We start from the raw sequence: 18,604 nt of genomic DNA on the forward strand, positions 1-18,604 counted from the left end.
TATTATTTTTGTTTATATAGTCAATTATTGTTTAAAAGGCTTTTTATTGAGAAAAATACGTATCTTAAATTGACAATTCATGGTGCTATTCTTTTATGTATGGATTCAAATTTCTGTCTTGTATCATCTTCATTCTCCTTGAATAGTTTTTGTCTCAACATTTTTTACTGTAGTGCAGATCTGCTACTGAAAAATTGTCTCAGATTTCATTTTTCTGGAATAATCATTATTTTTTCTTCATTTGAAAGATGTTTTGCTGGATATATAATTTTTGGTTGGCAATTTTCTTTCCTTACCATAAAGATGTCTCTCCATGATCTCACTTGCATAATTTCTGAAAACATGTGTTTTTGTTGTTAAATTTATTTATTTATTTTTGGTTGTGCTGGGTCTTTGTTGCTGTGCACAGACTTTCTCTAGTTGCAATGAGCAGGGACTACTCTTCATTGTGGTGCTTGGGCTTCTTACTGCAGTGGCTTCTCTTGTTGCAGAGCACAGACTCTAGCATGTGGGCTTCAGTAATTACAGCATACAGGCTCAGTAGTTGCTGTATAAAGGCTCCGGAGCATGGGCTATAAAGTGTGGGCTCAGTAATTGTGGTATATGGGCTTAGTTGGCCTGCAGGAAGTGGAGGATCTTCCCAAATCAGGGATAGAACTTATGCCCCCTGAATTGGCAGGTGGATTCTTAACTACTGGACCACCAGCCAAGTCCAAATGTGTGGTTTTATTCACGTTTGTTCTTCTCTATATAATGTGGAAGGACACTTGAACTCCCTCTCCTTGTACTGAAACCTGAAACCTGCTTATGGCAAATAATCTGGCACTTGTACAGGGATTCGTGTGTTTCCCTTCTCTCAGGCATCATGATCTGGCATGATCTGTTTTTCAGTGTCTTGTTTTATGAATTTTTTTGTTTCCTTCTTACTTAAGGTAAGAGAATAAATTCTGACCTTTTGAACAAAAGCAGCTGTCTATTACTTAATTATACTTATTGTTATAAAGTTATTCACAAAAACCTCTAATGATCTTTTTAGTGTGTGTGATATGTAGTGATGTACCTTTATCATTTCTGATATTGACATTTTATGTTCTCTCTCAATTTTTCCTTCATCAGTCTTAGAAGGATTTATTAATTTTGGTTATCTTTTAAAAAACAAAAACCAAAAAAGCTACCTAACTTTCAGGTTTATTGACACTCTATTGTACATTTGTTTCTATTATTGCAATCTCTATTCTTTATTTTTTTCTTCTTAAACTTTTCTTCAATTTGTAGTTACTTTGCCAATTTCTTGAACTTGATACTTATATCACTTATTTTATTTTTTCTTGTTTGCTATCTTATGAATTTAAGGCTGTATACATTGATTTAACCATGACTTTCAGTGAATTCCTTAAGTATTGATATTTAGTATTTTCATTATCATTCAGGGCAAACTAATTTTTTTTCACTTTGTTAATGTCTTAATAATAGGAATTTCTCTAGTTATGCTCTGATTATTTATTCCTAGCTTAATTTCATTATGATAATATTATATCTCTGCATATGATTTCAATTTTGTTGAAACTACAATTATGGCTCAGCATATTGTTAGTCTGTAAGTATTCTATGCATATTTGAGAAGAATGCATTTTGTGCCTATAGGTTACAATTATATACACACATATATATGTAAGATAAATTTATTCATGTTATTTTAATAATGGAGTCCATTTTCAATCATGTTATTGAAATCCTATTCTATATACAGTTGACCCTTGAACAAACACAGATTTGAAGTGCACAAATTCAGTTATATTCAGCCATGTCTGACTCCTTGCTGCTTCAAGGACTGTAGCCCACCAGGCTCCTCTGTCCATGGAATTTTCCAGGCAAGAATACTGGAGAGGGTTGTCATTTCCTATTCCAAGGGACCTTCTCAACTTAGGGATTGAACCCGTGTCTCTTGCAACTTTTGCATTGGTAGCTGGATTCTTTACCACTGTGCCACTTGGGAAGCCCTTATTTTCATTTTACAGATCTTTAAATAAAATAAGTAAGGGGGAACGTTCATGTTCAATTACAGATCACAGCATGTAGAATCAAAAGAATTAGGGTCTGAGTCCTGATTCTATCTGAACTGTTTCAATTTCCTGCCCTTGGGTAGATCATCTATCAATTAATTTGTTTTTGTTTTTGAGGCAAGAGGGCAGTATGCAGATATTTGACTGCACGGGTGTTGGCATCCTAAACCCCTATCTTGTTTAAAGGTAAACCGTACTTTAAAAAAATTTTTAATCTCCTAAAATAAATATTTCTCATTTTTTGTCTATCTTTTCTGTCAATTACTGAAAGGGGAGAAATTTTACCACTATGACTGTGAGATAATCTATTTTCCTTGTAATTATTTTATTTTAATTTTTCTTTTATGTGTTTTGAGGTAATATAATTATGTGAATATAAGTTCAGAATTACTCTAATTCCCTGTAGTTGAAATTTTTATTACTTTGAAATGTCTTTCTTTACAGTTGCTCTCAATATGAGGGTTGATCTAAATCACATAAGCTAACCATTACAAGTATGGAATCATTGAAATATGATTGTATGTCCATAGAGCAGAAGATATTTAAGGAAAGTTTCTTGTATGAAATATAGAGTTAAAATAATAAAAAGTGAAAATAGAGACACAAGGAAACAAATATTTCTTTAATTAAAGCTATAATATTTTCTCTGGGACAAAGAGATAAAGAGATATTATGTCCAAATAAAATAGCAGAACACATAAATCAAAGAAAATAGGAGAAAAAGATACTTGAAATAAAAAACATGGTAATCAAGTTAATACAAAATATGAAATTGAAAAAACTCAGATGCTCTCACAGAAAGAACAAAAATGAAGACATATATAAAATAGAAGTGAGAAGATAAAGAAAGGAGGGACTTTGATGAGGGAAATGGAGCTCGGTGTTGAGCCCATGAGAGCCAACACCTAATTAATAGAAGTCTAAAAGCAGAGATAGGAGGGATCAGAGGGAAGAGTTATTAAAAAACAATACTAGGAAAATTTGAACCTATACATTTTATGCTTCCAAAATTTATTAAAAAAATATATCATAATATGTTTAATACTCACAGTTCCATAATCCTAGAGTCTCAAAATACTCTCAACATAGAGATCAGATGAATTACTAAAAGATGAATTACTAAAAGATTCTAAAGACAAGAAGAAAATGAGTATATATGATATGGAGAAGTCAGAATGGCATGGGACTTTTCAGAGGAGAACAGAGAAATTCTGTGATGATAATAAAGAAGGATGCCAGTTCAACAGCCAAGCAGCTGGCCTGGAGAACAACTAGTATAGGTGGGAAGAAGAGACAGAGGTATGTCAAAAGGTTTCTACGAGAAAAAGTGGAACTTATAGATCATTTGATGCACTTGTGAATTTGAAAAAATTAAAGCTATGCATTGAAACATTTGGCAAACTAAAAGGATCTTAGATCTACAGAAATCTAAGCAAGTGAAAAATGAAGACAATTATTTATCCCAGGAAAACAAGGAATTATATGAAACAAAAATTTTAATCATAATTCTTTACATGAGCATCAGAAATAATGTTTACAAAGTCATAATAATGTAATAATGCAACTACCGATTTAACTAACATTATAATATTATCAAAATGAGCAAATAGTGGGAAATAAAAAGGGGAGTTTTAAAATGTTCAGAAAACACAGCAGGGAGACAATGCCTGAAACTGATAAATCAAGAACTAGTGGGATACGAATATGTTCACAAACACAGCAGTAAGCTTTTTTTTCCAATCTCATTTTTCTTGATTTCCATCAACGCTTACCTACCTTTCAATCTACTTGTCCCATGTCAGCTCCAGGGAGCACAAATAATGCAAATCTTGTCATTTTCACTAAGCTCTGAAAATCCATAATAGAGTTCTTCAACTGCATTCCATTGCTTGGGACGCAAGTCTTTCACAGAGTTCTGAAGGCCATACACTGCCAGGTTTGTCGCCCCTTCTACTTTATCATCCACTCCTTGTGCCTTCTATGCTTCAGCTACACTGACCATTTTTTTTTTTTTTTTTAACAACAACAACAAAAAAAGGTAAAATAAAGTAAAACCATTGTTTTACTTCTCTGAAATTATTAGACTTCTTGCCACACTGGGATTTTGATATATGCTGCTCCAGTGTTTCAAAGGGATCCCCCAGTGGCTCAGCAGTAAGGAATCTGCCTGAAATGCAGGAGACACAGGAAATTCGATCCCTGGGTTGGGAAGATCCTCTGGAGGAGGCAGTGGAAATCCACTCTAGTGTTCTTGCCTGGGAAAGCCCATTACTCCACATTCCTTTTGTGTGTACAAACAGTAATATCTGATTCTGTGCATGCCAGGCTCCTCTGTTCATGGGATTTTCCAGGCAAGAATACTGGAGTGGGCTGCCATTTCCTCCTCCAGGGGATCTTTCTGACCCAAGGATTGAACCCTTGTCTCCTGCATCTTCTGAATTGTCAGGCAGATTCTTTACCACTGCGCCACTTGGGAAGCCCACATCCCTTTTACACACACACCTTTTGTTTCAAAAGTTATCTCTTTTTCTTTCCTTTCAAATCCCAGTTCAATAACTTAGTTTGATATCGATGACTCCCAGTACATTAAGGTCCTCTGGCTTGAGTTCTCCTTTATAGCCCTTACTCAATTTTTCCTCTTAATTGACTGCCTGCCCCACATCCCTTCCTTCCCTACTATTAGACTGTAAACTTCAAGAAATGACAAACATTGTCTCTTTGCTCATCACTGTACACCAGTACATAGGACAGTACCTGGAACATAATAGATGTTTAATACATATTTTATGAATGAGTTAACAAATTAAAAATAGACTAAACATTTAAAACCTAGATGAAGTCTTACCTAGCTAGTTCTACTATTTATTAGCTATGTGACCTTGAGCAAAGCATTTAAACCTAAGTCTGACTTCCTCTTATGTAAGTCATGGTAAAAATACATATTTCAAAAATTATTATAAAGATTATATGAAATGTAATATAGAAGTAAGTTTTACTCTGTGTATATGCTATGTAAATGTAAGCTTTCTTTTCTTTCCTTTCTTTAAATCATTAATGATAACCTTGACATATATTTGATCATAACATGTATTCTCTAAACTTAAAAGTAAAAAGGAAAAGAGATGGCACCTCATCAAGAGTAGTGTGTTTCAAGGGGCAGTGGAATATCTATGTTCACAGAGTAAAAAGGGCAAGGTGTCCCTAAGCTTTAAAGTTTTCAACTCAGTTCATCATTATTCACATTCTACTACCAAAACAAGTTTAACTATGGAACAGTTCATAAGTGCAAAATATTTCATTTGTGGCTAGAATAAATGAGACACATAATCACATCAAATGTACATTCAGTAGAAATTCCACTTTGCCATCTGTGAATTTTCACATACTTCAGTGTAACTGAGTTTCTAACAGAAAATCCAGCTCTCAAGGACATTATATGAATCTGTGACATGACTGTAGGACACTCGCTGGGAAGGTAAAATAATGAACAAGTTAGGTTTTTTTTATCTAGCTAGGAGATTCATCTGTGAGAGATATCATACTGATAATAATTTAATCATAATTTTGCTATTATGCCATATTATTATGACAGTTAAGGTTATAATTTAATGTCACACCCTTTTAATTCAATAAAAATTAATGTATCAAAATCTTTTACTAGTAAAGATTTACATGTAGCCAAGATTTTCTTTCTCTTAATAGTCTGAAAATTATATGTTCAGATAAAAAAATAATCCTACATCTTGAGCGGCAAACTAGGTTTTAATTTGGATTCCAAACAGATATTAATTCTGAGAGGTCTTGGGTAACTTCCTTAAATTTTCACCCATAGATCACAAGTGTGTTTCTCTCTCTCTCTCTGTCTTCCTCTCTGAAATACTTCTTCACCAAGATTCATTATTTAAAATAATTTGCCTCACCAGTTATGTTTCTGCATTTGCTCTTTTGACATCATCCAACTGTATTACCTTCATGCCCAGACTTGAACTGTAGTGAAAGCATATATGCACATTAGACACAGGTATGGACAAAAAGAGAAAAAAGAAAGAAAAAGAAGCTAGTGTGATAATGTTGGCGGCTTGCCAAGTCTCTACTATTTTGATGTGATTTCCCCTGAGTCTGGCTGGCAAGATTGCTGGGGCCTTAGCCTTTCTAAACCACACGGCAGTCCCTCCTGAGCAATCTCTGTCTTCATTCCAGTACAGAGCCTCAGGTTTACAGACAGCATGGCAGGTCAACTCAAACTCTCCAAAGTGAGTGAAAATACTACCTCAGCCTATATTAGATCAAATCAGTCACCTGACCAGTGCTTCTGAAAAGTTAACATGCCCATGGATCTTGTGATGATCTGGTTATGATTAGATCCTAATTGGGTAGATCTGGAGCGGGGACAAGTCACTGGGCCCTGGACCATACATAAGTAACAAGGACTGAGAATATTATCTATACTCCTAAAATTCATGGATGCCATTAACTGACCTGCTTCTTTACCTCTCTTTCCACTCCTCATAGAGTTCCACATTGTAGTACTCTGCTTACACTAAAAATTAGAAAACAGAATTCTACCCATTGTCAACCAGGCTTACATAGAATACAAAAATACTTCAAGCAGTGTTTTTTAGATTTTACAATGTTTCTAATTCTAAGAAAGAATTGCATGGTTATATGCACATTGGCTGTGTAATTACACAAACTAAGTGTAAATTCCAATTATAGACCTTAATAGCCAGGCAAATTTTAGGAAAAGTAACTCAGTCTTATTATCAGTCTTCTCATCCACAGAATGGAGATAATAACCTCTACTTCATAGTAGTAAACAAAATAGGATAAAACAGTCCCTGGTATACTATAAGTTCTTGATAAATGTTGGAAAAGTCATGATTAGATATACTTGGCTCAATGGAATTACTCAATACTATACAAAATTATTCTCAAGTTGGAATTTAGTGTGCTAAATATGGCAGTTTAAGAAAATGCTTTTTTTAAAAGAAAAATCAAGGCATTATTAACTATTATATTCTTGGCAAAGAGACCCTATTTTTAAATTTTGAATTTCACTTCAGATAAATTATTTTGCATTATAAAGTGGCTGTGTGACAGATATTGAATGTTTTAATCAGTTTTCACCACCTTTGAAATATATTTGTTTAAGTGGTAACAAAATAAGTGGCTTAAAATTTCTGTAGATGCAGCAACTCTAGTTAATATTTTCTAAATTGTGCTTGAAAATAAATATGCATCAAAAATATTTGATAAACAGCTAAATATGAAGAACATCCCCCCATAATCACTTAGCACATCAAGATATATTGATGCATTGATAGAAAGGTGTCTAGTAATTTGCTGCTAATCAGTTTTAAGAAATGGATGACAGCGAGGTACTTTTGGAGTTCTCTTGCAGCTGACATGAACCTGGACTTTGTGAACTGAGTCACCATGTAAAACTGGACTATGTAGGACAGTGTGCTATTGATTCAGACAGTCCTTGACCTCAAGAATAACACTTGCCTTAGCTGAGGAGGCCAGCTTTTCATTTGGAATGTGTTGTCCTTCAGGACATTTGCCTTTTGATAATAATAAAACAGAAAGATTAGGAAAGCTTATGATAAGTTAATACAAGAAAAGGCACCTAGCTTTACTCAAACCACTTACACTGGGCAAAGAAGGACAATCTCCTTTCCCAAGTCAGGCTTTGGAGATAATTTTAAGTGCTGTCCCCTCTTTACAGTTTGATTCATGTTTTGAGGTGAGCAGTTCTGATTTCTTTTCAGCATCACTATTGTCTTTCAAATGAAAATACCATTTGAATTGCCTGCAACACCCTAGATTTGGGGTATGAAGAAATGCGGCTGGCATGTGATTCAAGCTGGGTAAGGATGTACCTGATTCAGAATTGGAAAACTGTTAAATACGTTTGGAGAACATCTCCCTTAGTGGTGCTTTCTCTTTTCATTTTCACAAATGGGAAAGCAGAGCACTGTGAGGAGGAAAGCATGTTTTCTGAAAGGGTCTTCTCCAGCTGGAGAGATACCAGATCCCATAGTTGAGAGCAGAGCTTTTCAACTTGATATTTAATTTTATTTCCCCCAAGTTACAACAATTTCTTGTTCTTCTCTTTCCTTTCTATTAATTGCTTTTAAAATTTCTTCCTCCATCTCTAAATATACAGATAGGTCTGTAGATCTCTATATATCTATATTTATAAGATTTATATCTATATTTTATTGACAGATGATAGATCTAAATTGTCTGTATATATCCATATTATATATATATCATATAGATAGACATATATAATGATAAAGACAAAAGAGAGAATAAAATAGAAAGATTCTCATTCTCTTTTTCTCTCTTCTTTCACTCTTAGCCCCTTATACAATCCTGCGTATGGGTAAAAATAATAAGTACATTATATATCCGTCAGAATTAATCTCCAGGGATTCCATCTTTGAATGGGACTATTAAGCTTGATGATTGTCTTTTTAATGGTATCTCATTTTGGTTCATGGCATAAGAAAGAAAATAGTGTTTTTAGAAAAGTTTCCATAATCTTCAACATCCTTACACACACACACACACAAATCTGCTTCAAAATGTAGCAAACTCTTGATTATTCTGCAAATAGGAAATCATAGAGTATACACAACTTATTGAAATCCATACGTATTTTTTTTTAAAAAAAGTATCTAGTCCAACTGGTTAAATCATTGTAGCAAATTTCCATCAAAACTACTACAAATAACAAACAGATTCATTTAAAGTCTGAAATCTTTGATGACTTTCTGTCCTTTGTGCAAACACTGAAATGCCCTTAAAAAACAGTCAACAAAGGATAAGAGGAAAATGCTAAATTTAGATCAGATTATATAGACATAACACATTTTAACCTTAAATTTAAAATGAGATGTATGTTTTATGGCTATGAATCAAATCATAATATGGTTACCCGATTCTATACATACACACAAATACACATCATTTACCCATATATTGATAACTTTTATTATTTTTAAGTACCAATTCATTTATTCTTCCAGTAATGGCAATCCATACACTCTTTACGTAGGAAATCCTATACTTATTTTAAGACAGCTCAAGTGACATTTCTCTTTTCCGTGAAGTCACCCGAGACTTCAGGGTACAACACTTAAAAAATAAATAAAACGCATCTCTTAAAATTGTAATCTACCTATATATACTTTTTTTCCACTTTATAATGTCAGGATTTTGAAGGTAGAGGTACACACACACACATACACATACAATACATATTCCAAAATTTTACTAATTCCTTCTCACTCTAAAAATTCCATGTGCCACAGACCAAATAGGAAACTGTTGAAAATAATCATATTCCTAATATTGTGTAAATTCACAAATCCTATCATCTCAAATGATTAGAACATAAAGCAAATGATGTCGCTATCTGAGTTGTGTGTGTGTGTGTTCTTCATGGCAAAAGAACCCATTCAAGTACTACGATTTTACAAGTACTCGATATCGGCTAAAGTAAACTGGGGCAAAATTTATGACTAAAGAGTCATTAAAAAACTGAGGGAAACTTGTTGAACCACACTGTACATATGGGAAAAAAACATGAATGGTGTGAAAAATACAAGGCAATCCAAACTTATTTTATTACATAAGGACCTAAGTGTTAATTTATCTAAGATGAATGATATACCATGATTACTCTCATCTGAGAAAATCGTTATATGAAACAGTTCAATATCAAAACAAGGACACTGCTGTTTTTTATGGGCATAATTTTAGGTAAAGTAATTGCTTCCAGTCACCTTCCTGTTTTTGTGAGTGTTTCATAGGGTATTTTCAATGCAACATTGTCTACAGCTGAAGTTCTCTTCACTATTTTCACTTTCAGGCAAGAATTTTCCCTGTTGTGTGTACCAGCCATTTGAATTCTAAAAATCCAAAGCAGTTAAGTAATTTTACACTCTTAGTCATAAAAATAACCACTTATTTATTTGTGATTCTATATATTTTTGTTAATGCTAGCTGTAAAGAGAAATCATAATGCAGTATCTCAGCTTTAATTTCAAGAGATGCAGGCAGCAATTTCAGGTAGTTAGTCTTTCTTACAGACTAGTGTCTTTTCATATATTGAAGACTAGAGAAGCTGTTACAATGATAATGGAAGAACCTTATACATTTTCATTGACATCAAGTTGCCATTGACATCATGGAATTGACAAGGTAATGGTTTTCACACATACTTTCATTGACACCATAACATCAGAAGTGTCAGACACAATGGAAGTGCCTCCCATAAGATCTACTGGTATTAAAAAAAGAAGAGTAAATGCAAAGGGCTATGATGATATAATATTATGTCTCTTAACATTCCTAATTGTCCATAATTCATCTGATTTATAATGAACTCCTTATTACCTTTCACACCCACAAATTTGGGGAAGGGGAAAGGTGAGAAAATTGGAGGTAATAAGTGTTAAGGCTATTGTGATAGATGCAAAAATAAATTTTATCTGGAACTAACATTTATAAAGTACAATGTACAATTGTTCAAAACCAGAAACAGACTGTGGTAATGAGAAAATAGTCAAGGAACTCACACCAATTTGGTATTTCAGGTTAATTGCTTTATTATTAATACAGAGAGGCTGCGCATTAGTTCTGTATAATTAGACAGAAATTATGCAGTGTTTGGTAATTGTAGCAGAATTCTGTAGTTTGCTATAACTTTGTGCTGAACCAATATAAAAACTAAAGAATTACAGTCTTTAAAAAGAGACACACAGTTGGCATCAGAGCATAACTTGAAGCAGAAGCTGATATATGACAGATTTTCATTATTCTTGTGAGGTAAGTTAACTCGATCATATCTGCATGACAGGGTATTAATAAGATACTGGGTGATATTTTTAGTGTAACTAGAAGTATCTCTAGCTGCCAGAGATTTAACTTGTTTTCTTCCCATTTACGAATACTTAAATTTTGAGTTACCTGATTCAGTTTATAATTTTAAATAAAGACTCTTTCGAAAAGTAGCTAAGATAGAATTTTTTCTGTGACCATAATTTTTAATATCTATAAATTTTACTTCATCCTGTTTCAAAGATGTACCAAGCATTAGAGACAGGGAGATGACCAAGGGAGACAACATCTTGACTAGTAGACCATATATTTCTATAGGGAAGGCAGAGTCTGAACAGCTAATTTCCTACTTGTTATTTATTTACAGGACAGTTGAAAGGTATCCTGGAGAAATCATGGTGCTAAGACATCATAGAAAAAGGCAGATCTGAAATCATCTTGGAGACAGGAGGGCTTCTCAGAGGAAATAGCATTTGTTCCAAAACCTGAAAACTGAGTCGGCTAGCTGGCAAAAGAAGAGGTGATGAGAAAAACATTCAAAGGAAGAACAATTCTACTTGAAAGCCTTGAGGTACAGAGTCTGAATATGGAAGATCAGGCTCGCATTCTGTGTTTCTTTAAAATGTGTTTATTTTCATTCTTCATATTTGAGTGAAATATGCCCAAGTGAAGGAAGCTATGAAGAAAGAGCATTGTCCAGTTCACTATAAACTGGCCACTGTTGCCAGCTCAGTGTATCTGTGAAACTGATTTGGAGCCAGGGAGGAGGGGCTTCCATCCTGCAGTCATTCTGACAATTTTGACAAGGTTTCCCCTTCCCTTTCCCTAATTTATCTCAAAATATTTCTGCTTAGAATTCTAAAGATTAGGTTCATTTCTAAAGTGAATTTAACTGCTAGCTAATTTCCATATTTATAGCTTAGAATATACTTTTTCCTGAAATTCCTGCTAGAAAGGTAGTAAGTTATTCTTTCAGAAGAGGCATGTGCCAGGCTGGCAATACAGTAATGAATAAGCATACATAATCCTGCCCTCACAAAACTTATCATCTAACAGGAAGTCCAATAAGCACAGCATGTACCCATATATAAAATTTTGAAATTATAAAATATTTCTAAACTATATGTTAGCATCTTAGAGAAAACAAACATAAGAGAATTAGTTAATTAACTAACTGCAAATTAATTAATTCTGAAAATATATTCTCTTCCAGACATACTAATTTTAGAACAATTTGAACTACTCAGTCAATGTCCAATGTGCACCAGATGCTCAGGCATCTTCTGGGTGCACTCAGACCTTCTTCACACAGGCACACCTGACATGCCCCAGGGATGCTCGCAGATGAAACCACTAAAGAGTAAGTGCAAAAGTTAACTTCCTATAGGAAAGAACTGGCCAGTGGGAGACAGAAAGCAGTAGATACATTTTATTTCTACTCTCAACACTCACCTCCAGAGTCCAGATAATATAACACAGAGAAAACTCAGTCTCACTGATCTAGTCCTTGATTTCATTTAGTAGTGACCAGATCAGTAATGGATGGGGCATCCCTGGTGGCTCTATTGGTAAATAATCAGCATGGAATGCAAAAGACAAAGGTTCGATCCCTGGGTCAGGAAGATCCCCTGGATAAGGAAATGGCTACCCCCTCCAGGATTCTTGTTTGGAGAATAATGCCATCTCCTGTTGACTCTCCTTTCTTCCCTGCTTCACTCTCCCTGACCCTTGCTTTTGCTTGGGATTATATATCCTAATAATTAAATAGCACATAAGCCATCTGCTGATGGATTTGTTTCCCAGGGAACTCATGCTAAGACCACTTACTTTTTCCATTAAAATATACATTAAACATCCTGTCCTTTCACGGTCAATCCGTATCAGTTCAGTTCAGTTGCTCAATCATGTCCAACTCTCTGCAACCCCATGGACTGCAACATGCCAGGCTTCCCTGTCCATCACCAACTCCCGGAGCTTGCTCAAACTCATGTCCATCGAGTAGGTGATGCCATCCAACATCATACTGTGTCATCCCCTTCTCCTCCTGCCTTCAATCTTTCCCAGCAGTAGGGTCTTTTCCAATGAGTCAGTTCTTCGCATCAGGTGGCCAGATTTCAGCTTCAGCATCAGTCCTTCCAATGAATATTCAGGACTGATTTCCTTTAGGATGGACTGGTTGGATCTTCTTGTAGTCCAAGGGAGTCTCAAGAGTCTTCTCTAACACCACAGTTCAAAAGCATCAATTCTTTGGTGCTCAGCTCTCTTTATAGTCCAACTATCACATCCATACATGACTACTGGAAAAACCATAGCCTTGACTAGATGGACCTTTGTTGGCAAAGTATCGTATCTGCTTTTAATATGCTGTCTAGGTTGGTCATAGCTTTTCTTGCAAGGACCAAGCGTCTTCTAATTTCATGGCTGAAGTCACCATCTGCAGTGATTTTGGAGCCCAAGAAAATAAAGTCTGTCACTCTTTCCATTGTTTCCCCATATATTTGCCATGAAGTAATGGGACCGGATGTCATGATTTTCAGTTTTTGAATGTTGAGTTTTAAGCCAACTTTTTCATTCTCCTCTCTCACTTTCACCAAGAGGCTTTTTAGTTCCTCTTTACTTTCTGCCATAAGGGTGGTGTCATCTGCATATCTGAGGTTATTGATATTTCTCCTGGCAATCTTGATTCCAGCTTGTGCTTCATCCAGCCTGGCAATTCGCAGGATATACTCTGCATATAAGTTAAATAAGCAGGGTGACAATATATAGCCTTGCCATACTCCTTTCCCAATTTGGAACCAGTCTATTGTTCCATGTCCAGTTCTAACTGTTGCTTCTTGACCTGCATACAGATTTCTCAGGAGGCAAGTCAGGTGGTCTGGTATTCCCATCTCTTTCAGAATTTTCCACAGTTTGTTGTGATCCACACAGTCAAAGGCTTTGCCGTAGTCAATAAAGCAGAAGTAGATGTTTTTCTGGAACTCTCTAGCTTTTTCGATGATCAACAGAGGTTGGCAATTTGATCTCTGGTTCCTCTGCCTTTTCTAAAACTAGCTTGAACATCTGGAATTTCTCAGTTCATGCACTGTTGCAGCCTGGCTTGGAGAATTTTGAGCATTACTTTGCTAGCATGTGAGATGAGTGCAATTGTGCAGTAGTTTGAACATTCTTTGGCATTGCCTTGCTTTGGGATTAGAATGAAAATGGACCTTTTCCCGTCCTTTGGCCACCGCTGAGTTTTCCAAATTTGCTGGCATATTGAGTGTGGCACTTTCACAGCATCGTCTTTAAGGATTTGAAATAGCTCAACTGGAATTCCATCACCTTTACTAGCACTGTTCATAGTGATGCTTCCTAAGGCCCACTTGACTTCGCATCCCAGGATGTCTGGCTCTAGGTGAGTGATCATACTATCATGGTTATCTGAATTGTGAAGATCTTTTTTCGCATAGTTCTTCTGTGTATTTTTGCCACCTTTTCTTAATATCTTCTGCTTCTGATAGGTCCATACCATTTCTGTCCTTTATACATAAATCCTCCAAATATAATGAGAGGATGTCAATCCTCAAAACATAATGGAAATTCAGTGAGATTACAAGTTTGTCTTCCTTATTGCTTTATATTCAGTACCTAAATCACTGACATATAGGAGGTGCTTGATACATTTTTACTGACTACATGAATTTATCATTGCTGCAAAGAATGAACCTACCTTACTTAAATCTTTGCTAGGTTATATAAACCTCAATATGTTTATTCAGACCACAATTGGATATTCAAATTGTTCTTACTTTTACCTATTTTAACCTTCCAGCATGGAGAATGGAATGGCAACCCACTACAGTATTCATGCCTGGAGAAATTCATGGACAGAGGAGATGGTGGGCTATAGTCCATGGGGTAGCAAAGAGTTGGACATGACTAAGCAACTAACACCTAACCTGCCAGCAAAATCTTGACTCAGGCTCATGATTAATCCAAGTTCTTAAAAGTGACTTCTCTGGGTCAAAGGGTATGTACAATTTTGAAATGTTTTATATGCATTTACCATTCAATTTAAATAAAAATTATGACATTAATTTTAAACTACTGGCAATTCTTCCAGTGAACTGGGATATTTTCATAACATCAACAGAGAAAAGGCATCACCTGTTTCATCAGTTTAAAAACCACACGCTTTCATGGATGGCAATGAGGGGGCTGATTAGGAGGGTCAAGCCAGCGAGTCTAAAAAGAAACATTTAAAGCTTAAAAATCTTTGCTGCTGAAAACATCTTTTTTTTTTTTCTATAATAAGATCCCACTGCTTCTCCCAATAGCAATTTACTTTTCATGTCACAGAACCCAGCACCAAACAAACTAAACACCTTATCCATGGCTGTAAGCTCAAAATGCTCAGACCGATGTTTTTCACTATAAGCCACAAGCAAAGTGATTCCAGGGTGATTTTTCTGATAGTAAAAAAATCCTGGAAACACTTTACAATTATTCCTGCATGGATCAACATGGCATACAGCAATAGTCTAGAGATCAGTATGAGACATGTTTGAAGCTGAATCCATACTGACAGAGAAAAAATCTTCTATTCGTCGAATACTTGAAGTACCTCATTTCCTATGAACTGGATTATTCCTTCATAAATTGTTGGCAACAACTATGACGAGTTTAGCTCCTACCTTTGTTACCAAACACAGCCTGCTGATCTGTGCATAATAGAGGTAACAGAGTAATCGGTTTCAGAAACCAAAAAAATGTTTATTGTTTGAGAAACTAATCAGTCCATTCTCTGCATAAAAGGAAAAGCTTCATTCAGAAACCTGTTAGCATGAGGAGTTAGCCTGAATGCACCCACACCAGGCTTGGTATTCAACTTTATGTTGGAATTTGGAATTGCTTTTGCTTAGTATTGAGTTAATTATTGGACAAATAAATTCAAATTGATAGATTAAAGATAGTCAGCTAACAGACTTTACCACACTATATCAAAGCAATGTCATTGAGCATTAATACAGTTTTTTTTTTAAAGGATTTTTTTTTCTTTCTCTTGAAATCTTTTTTGACTACCTCAAAAAGTTCTTTGTAACATGTGATAAATATGTTTAAACATATGTTTTCAGACACTCTTTAAAATTTTGAATTAAGTATGTATCTTTTAATGGGGACAACAGAACCATATCACTGATGAAAAGTATAATCCCCAGGGAGTCAACAATCAGGTTAGTGGCAAACCTGGCCCCATGGGCTAGATGTAAACCGCAGCTCTGTCCATTGTAGAACTTGAAGGGTTGAAATGAAATCAACACATGCCATCAATGCATTGATAAACATTGTTTAAATTTCCCCTGGCATTTAAAAAAAATATGTATTAAAAAGAAGAATGTGCACAACGCAGGCTAAGCCTCCTCAAATATGAATGTGTTCGATTTCATATTTTTAGTTCTGTGTCTATTGAGAAAAAGCCATTTTTGCTCAACCCCAGTCTATAAATTTCTGTGTGCTTATTGACATAATATGTAAATGTCCTTGACCAGATAAAAAGACAAAAAGAAAACTGCCTGCCTGCTTGCACAAGCCATGAAGCACTGCAAACCCTCTCAAAGACCTCTCTCTTATCAAAACAATTCTCCAAGGCTGAGCGACGATCTGAAAAAAAACTAAGAGAAAATAACAAAGAGAAAAAAATCAAGCTTGCGCATTTTTGACTTACATCTGTTGAAATACAATCTTACAAATAAATAAGCAAAAATATGAAGTTTTGCTAAGATAATTTCAATGATGCCTATTTTTTTAAAAAAGAAAAAAAAAAAACCCAATTATGAGATAAATATTGCCAGGGGAACAAAAGCTATATGTTTACCACAAACTTGTTCTTTATTTCATTTTAAAAGATGTCGTTCACCTTTAATATATGAAACTATGATAGATTTGTATTCTTTTTAAAGCAATTTTCTCTTTTCTAATGACTGCAATCATTTGGAGCTAGTTGATGTCCGATAAGGGTTAAATGAATGAATTTCAAGTTTATTATAATGCAGATAACATCTCCAAGCACTCTGAGTAAGTTCTTCACCTCACTTCTAAGGTCAACTCTCTACACATGTTTCACCTAAGAAAACATAGTTTTTAAATATGAATTTTTTTTTTTTTGCTATGAAACTTGGACTTGATTTTTAATGACTGATTCCTATTAGAAAAAATCCCTAAAAGGGGTGCTGCCTTGGAGACTATCCTTCTCTTTGGATAGAGTTTTGGCAACAGAAAAGAAATTATTGTCATAGTCTCAAAAGCTACCCCGCTTCCAGATTCATAAATGATCTTCATTTCCTAAATCAATACATCTCTTATGCACATTTTCTTAAAAACATCAACTGTATATATTTAGATTTAACAAATACTTTATTCTAGCTCTCTTCATTTCTTTTGATTACTGGAGATTGTTCTGACATCATAGGGAGATGTATAAAGACAAATATTAAAAGCTGCACTATACCAGTCATGTCAGTAGCACTACTGAATGAGATTTTCATTGCTAAGCCACATGACAGCTCTACAGTTTCTGCCAGATATAAAGTGGACTTGTATTCAGTTGGCATTTCGGCACTTCTTTGGAACACAACCACTTTTCAGAATTACAAGTTTACTTAATTGAAAGTAGATTTTAAAATTATAGTAGTTGTTAAATACTAGGAGCTAAATTTTCACTTGTATACTTAAAGCTGTTATTTGGAGCTGAATCGGGCAGGCAGTTTAATAAGGAACAGGAAATGTTTAAAATCACTAAGATCATTATCCAGTGAAATTAAAATCCCGAAACCAGAGGCCTCGGCATTGCATGGAAATTTGCAGGTGAAACCAGCATCCTCATGAGAAACACATCTGGATAGGCACCGGGATTAGATACCCTGGGCCCATCTAGGGAGGAGAAGAGAGGCCAGCAAGTCCCCAGCCTGGGGGAAATCATGCCCCTGGGGCCTGCAGACATGGACTCAGGAGTACAGTAAGAGAGAACTGTCAGTTTTGGTGAAAGCTGCTGTTAGTGCCCTGTGATGTATGCTCACATGCATATGCGTGTATAACTGTTATTTCCCAGGCCTCTTTCCTAGACCTTTGGGGGGGATGGGGGTGAGAGATGTAAAATATGAAATCAGTGATGGTGAATTGACAGCAGGAAATGAGTGGCATGCTACAAAAGTAGGGGGAGGCAGAAAAGTGGCCCCCTAAAGAGTGCACATCCTTATCTCAAAACTTGTGAATATGGCACCTTTCATGGCAAAAAGGACATTGCAAGTATAATTAAGTTGAGGATCTTGAGGTGGGGGGATTATCCTGGATTACCAGGGGCGGGTGGGGGGTGGGGGGTGGACACAACAAACAGATGTCTGAAGAGAGAGAGGAAGGAAAATCAAGGTCAGAGAAGCAAATTAACAATGCAAGCAGAGGTCAGAGAAGAGAGAAGATGGTATGCTGCTGCCTTTGGAAATGAAAAGGGCAACAAGCCAAGGAATGTACACAGCCTCTAGAATCTGGAAAAGACAAAGCAGTGATTGTCCACTACAGCCTGCAAAAAGAATCAGTCCTGCTAACGTCTTGATTTTCTCACCAGTGAGACATCTGATTTTCAGAACTGTTATGACAAGCTTGTGGAAATTTGTTACAGCAGCAACAGGAAATTAATACAGATATTTTATTGC

The 18,604-nt window shown here is 35.4% G+C and overlaps 1 long non-coding RNA gene across 1 annotated transcript in view; it reads right to left on the minus strand.

Annotated features, from left to right (window-relative positions):
* Positions 1-18,604, minus strand: part of LOC145507308 (uncharacterized) — a 443,470-nt gene that overhangs the window by 257,276 nt on the left and 167,590 nt on the right. The window contains exon 2 of the long non-coding RNA XR_014054764.1: positions 15,063-15,140. This is a non-coding gene — a long non-coding RNA (uncharacterized LOC145507308). The remainder of the gene's footprint in view (positions 1-15,062; positions 15,141-18,604) is intronic.

Source organism: Giraffa tippelskirchi, chromosome 5 (assembly GCF_054371585.1).
Source record: "Giraffa tippelskirchi isolate mGirTip1 chromosome 5, T2T-mGirTip1v1.2.pri, whole genome shotgun sequence".
Classification (NCBI taxonomy): Eukaryota; Metazoa; Chordata; class Mammalia; order Artiodactyla; family Giraffidae; genus Giraffa; species Giraffa tippelskirchi.